The following is a 5,359-nucleotide window of genomic DNA, read 5'->3' as shown; positions in this document are numbered from 1 at the left end:
TTTTTTTTCTGATAGTAGATATAAAGTTGAAGATCTGACATTGTTTTAAAGGTTCAAATTCAACATATATTACCCAAGGTTTGCTTGTTGACAATCTTGTGGTTGAAATTTAACACTCAAAACAAGTTTACATTGATTACATTTTACAAATCTAATGTATTTTCTACATAGATTCCATATTAAAATACATTGACAAATTACATTGAAACAATGTTGATTTAATCAGGTCGTGCCCAGTGGGTAGTGTCCAGGTTCAAAATCAGGCTTTGTTTGAGTAAGGCCCATTTAAAACCATGTTAGAAAGATACAGCTGGCTCTATGGTTTTGCTTGATTTGTGTTTGTCTAGTCTGGATCCGTTTTTATTAATGTTTTCTTTTACAGAGCTCACTAGTATTCTGTTTGCACCCTCTTAGAAGTGTTTTCATTAAGTTCCATACTTCATTTGCCCAGTTGTCATACTAATTCAAAGTGGGAATGGACCTGAAGTAAGCTATCTGGCTCCTCTGTCATTATCTTCATCATTTATACATGGTGTGCATGTGTCAAAAGCAGAAATCCAACTGCAAACAACCACAAACAATCAAAGGTTCTTTATTATAAATTCAGTTTTGACAATACACTATCACTACGGCCCTATTGGAAAAATAAAAGGGCTAGGATTTAGGCTAAAGGCTAACTATGAGCACCGGGGCAAACTAACACAGCAGTTGATTCACTCATGGAGGTGGCTTTTTCCTTTGGCTCTACCCGAGCAGGGTTCAGCTGTCGATGGCTGCTTGCTGGGCTGTCTCTCGCGCTATGCCGGGCCTGCTGGGTTATAGCATTAGGTGTAGCATCATGCAGCTGCGTCGGCGTGTCCACCGTGTCTGTAGTCGCGGGGATTACAAAACAAACAATTGTATGTTTTGGCCAACAATTGGAGTCATACTCACACACTGGAAATAAGCAATTACCTTTTGCAATTCTGTTGATTGCGTTGTGATTTGTGTCTTTTTCCCACAGTAGGTGAACAGCGGAGAGGAGCAGCAGCAACAAGGTGGATGTCCTTTGGTCGAGAGGTCCCCTGTCCGAAGGCCGTGCTAAGGACAACTTCCAGTTCCTTCTAACTCTAGTTCTGGGGCGAGTTTAGCAATTAATTTGGGGAGGGAAGAGGTGATAGGGAATTGGCAACAGCTGTTTCAATGTCACTTTAGTCCATGCAAATCTGTGGGGGAAAAGCACATCATACGGGCAAGCAAAATGGTCCTTGCGATTCAATTCGATTTCACGCGTGAGAATGTAAGGAACTAAGTGAAAAGCAATCGTTGTAAACAACACACAGCACACATGATTAAATAATAAGTCATGCTGATGTGTAATAGAAAGACATTTGGCTGACTATGCTGACTGAAACTAATCATAAATAAACCAAAATCAGCTGAATTTTCTAAACAAATGTTAACACATGAACAAACTGAAACTTTTTGGGACTCTCTCAATCAAATTGTTTCCCAGAACACCTGAGATGGGCCTGACAGTGTTTTCAGAACCCTTTTCCCATGAAGTAAAATAAGGAGACTGAGAAGGAGAGAAATGGAGCCCATCTGAATCTTCTGAGCAGGGGAGCTACAGAGAGGGCAATAGTCAAGTGTTATTTCTTCAGCTGGGGGAAGATAAGGGGGATGAGTCTTTCCTGTGCCAGTGGGCCCAGCGATAGGAGAAGGGGAACCGGGCTTGGCCACACATGATAAGCCCAGCCATGCCATTCTGTGGGCCTTATCATGCATACCAGCATGCCTCGATAGTTAGTCCTATGCCAAAGGAGTTTTTAATATGACATCAGCGTCAGCATGTCTGCCTGCATTTTAAACTGTGTTGGTGTGTGTCAATTACGGGGGATATGTATTTAAAACATTCTATTAATTTGCTTGAATTCCAGAAGACCCCTTAATGTCAACTAAACCTAGTTGATTTGAGGTAATAATTTGAACACCATTTGGTCATGTGTTCTGAGGGGTAAGTGTGGCTGCAATAGTATAGGAACAGCAACATAGTGTGCATTGAACTCACATGGGCTTCCCTGGCACTGACATGGAATCTGGGATGAGGAAAGTGGACAACCTGATGGGATCTGCTTTCCTAGTTTCTAGGGGTTTCTCTTAAGATTCTCGGCAAACGGGTAGAGTGGGCAAGATGAGGATATGCAGAGATGATGCCTCTCCCTTGAGCTTGCTTGTTAGACATTTTTAGAAGGAGAGAGAGAGAGAGAGAGAAAGGAGGGGCATGTGATGTGTGTGAGATATACAGTTGAAGTCGGAAGATTACATACACTTAGGTTGGAGTCATTAAAACTCATTTTTCAAAAACTCCACAAATTTCATGTTAACAAACTATTGTTTTGGCATGTCGGTTAGGACATCTACTTTGCATAACACAAGTAATTTTTCTAATAAATGTTTACAGACAGATTGTTTAATTTATAATTCAGTGTATCACAATTCCAGTGGGTCAGAACTTTACATACACTAAGTTGACTGTGCCTTTAAAACCTTTGGAAAATTCCAGAAAATTATGTCATGGCTTGAGAAGCTTCTGATATGCTAATTGACATAATTTGAGTCAATTGGAGGTGTACCTGTGGATGTATTTCAAGGCCTACCTTCAAACTCAGTGCCTCTTTGCATGACGTCATTGGAAAATCAAAAGAAATCTGGTTCTGGTTCATCCTCAGGAGCAATTTTCAAATGCCTGAAGGTACCACGTTCATCTGTACAAACAATAGTACGCAAGTTTAAACACCATGGGACCACGCAGCCATCGTACTGCTCAGGAAGGAGACGCGTTCTGTCTCCTAGAGATACACGTACTTTGGTGCGAAAAATGCAAATCAATTCCAGAACAACAGCAAAGGACCTTGTGAAGATGCTGGATGAAGCAGGTACAAAAGTATCTATATCCAATCTTATATTGACATAACCTAAAAGGCCGCTCAGCAAGGAAGAAGCCACTGCTCCAAAACCGCCATAAAAAAAGCCAGACTACGGTTTGCAACTGCACATGGGGACAAAGATCGTACTTTTTGGAGAAAAGTCCTCTGGTCTGATGAAACAAAAATAGAACTGCACGGGGCTAGCAGCATCATGTTGTGGGGGTGCTTTGCTGCAGGAGGGACAGGTGCACTTCAGAAAATAGATGGCATCATGAGGAAAGAAAAGTATGTGGATATATTGAAGCAACATCTCAAGACATCAGTCAGGAAGTTAAAGCTTGATTGCAAATGGGTCTTCCAAATGGACAATGACCCCAAGCATACTTCCAAAGTTGTGGCAAAATGGCTTAAGGACAACAAAGTCAAGGTATTGGAGTGGCCATCACAAAGCCCTGACCTCAATCCTATAGGAAATTTGTGGGCAGAACTGAAAAAGCATGTGCGAGCAAGAAGGCCTACAAACCTGACTCAGTTACACCAGCTCTGCCAGGAGGAATGGGCCAAAATTCACCCAACTTATTGTGGGAAGGTTGTGGAAGGCTACCCGAAACATTTGACCGTAGTTAAACAATTGAAAGGCAATGCTTCCAAATACTAATTGAGTGTATGTAAACTTCTGACCCACTGCGAATGTGATGAAAGAAGTAAAAGCTGAAATAAATCATTCGCTCTACTATTATTCTGACATTTCACATTCTTAAAATAAAGTGGTGATCCTAACTGACCTAAAACAGGGAATTTTTACTAGGATTAAATGTCAGGAATTGTGAAAAACTGAGTTTAAAAGTGTTTGGCTAAGGTGTATGTAAACTTCCAACTTCAACTGTAGATACATCTTAGACAGTGGTGGGAAATATCTGACTATCTGTCTGACCAGACTGTGGACAGGCCTTTCATTTAGTCTACGTTGTTATCACAACACATCATAGTCTTACTACGACAGCAAGACAGGAAGCTAAACTAAACACAGGAGACTGTAGGGGGAAAAAGACTGTCGGCATAATCTGTTTGAAACTGTATTTCGTGTATTTTTGTGTGAAAATTGGACTAATCCGCTGGCACTAAAGTTTGAAATGTGTCACAAATCATGAAAATGTTCTCAGTAAGATTGATCAGGTTGCTCAGATTTGCTCAGGTCATTCAGGTTCATGTCACATCTGACTCATTAGTGGTGGTCACATAACAGGAAGATCCTAGAAAACAGTTAGCATGCAGGATGCCAAAGGCGGGTTTGACTTTGATCCAATTGATCGGGCCTAACTTCAAATAAAGTGCAAAAATAAAGTTATAATTCGGTAGTTGTTTACTCTTGCACTTGATCCAAATCACAATCAGAGTAGATCCCTTTACAAACACTCATTCCATAGGTTTTCATTCCATAATGGAGCCCCAGTCAGTTTGCAACAGAAGCATAAAGTGGGGCCAGTGCCGCTTGCTTCCTTTCATTCATTGGTCTGAGATAGCATAACAAAAACTGCTAACAGATACCCTTTCTGGGCTCTCAAGCTCTCATCGCACGTCGAGGTATCCATCAGGCCTCACGCAAACTAGGCCCCTCAAATAACAGTCACTTGCCAATGTCCTACACCTTATGGCAGGGAGTGGTATATCACTCTGAACGATAGAGGAAGGAGAGGTGGAAACACAGGGAGCACTTTCTCCAATCTGGAGGGGGGGGGGGGGGGGTCACAGACAGTGGTGTCCTATGTCACCACTACGTTTCCCTGCATTGTCATGTCTGGGGTACCTTAAACCCTTTGGCCTGTACAGTATATCTGGGCCCCCTGTTTCGTTGTGTTTGACCTGCGCTTGCCAAGAGTGGAAGTGGGAGCCATTCTTTGGCCATTGTTCTCTGAGAGAGATTGATGGATATGAGCTCAACCTTCAGCCCCAAGATGGAAGAAAGAGGAGGAGGAGGAATGTTCAGCAACGAGAGTTCTGGATTTCACCTACGATTTCAGTTAGTATTGAAGTTAAAAGGGTCTAAAAGTCACCAGGGGCTCACGTAAAAACAATGTTTCCATTTCCCTACGAGAGAGACCTTTTAAAAAGACTGCCCATACCCAATCATGCCCCTTGACAATGTGCACATTAGACAAACACACATTTGGATAGTGTTCCAAATCCTACAGCAGAGGAAATTGTATAAGAGGGAGTGAATCTAAACATGATGCTTTGCCAGGTGTTCCCCCCTTTCCCTGAGTGTAATCAAGTAAAGCAACAATTAGCATCTCTCGCAGAGTGAACAATCTTGGCTTCACCAGGATTTCAAGAATGCATTGGCAGTGTTGGGACGAGACAACCTGTTTAAAATGTTAACTGGTATGTATGTATGTCACTCTGATGAACAAGTCACGTGTCAACACATTGTCAAGTTCTTTATCTTTATG

General features: G+C 41.8%; 1 long non-coding RNA gene across 1 annotated transcript; it reads right to left on the bottom strand.

The window, feature by feature from the left end:
- Nucleotides 1-576: 576 nt before the first annotated feature.
- On the bottom strand, nt 577-4,878 carry LOC110520965 (uncharacterized). The gene is made up of 2 exons (XR_002473066.3): nt 955-4,878; nt 577-867 (listed from the first exon to the last, which is right to left on the bottom strand). It is a non-coding gene; the product is annotated as an uncharacterized LOC110520965 (long non-coding RNA).
- Nucleotides 4,879-5,359: the final 481 nt, after the last annotated feature.

Source organism: Oncorhynchus mykiss, chromosome 4, assembly GCF_057628025.1.
Source record: "Oncorhynchus mykiss isolate SJ-2025 chromosome 4, ASM5762802v1, whole genome shotgun sequence".
Taxonomy (NCBI): domain Eukaryota; kingdom Metazoa; phylum Chordata; class Actinopteri; order Salmoniformes; family Salmonidae; genus Oncorhynchus; species Oncorhynchus mykiss.
The sequence above is the reverse complement of the archived record's forward strand: the minus strand, read 5'-3'. Positions and strand labels throughout refer to the sequence as shown.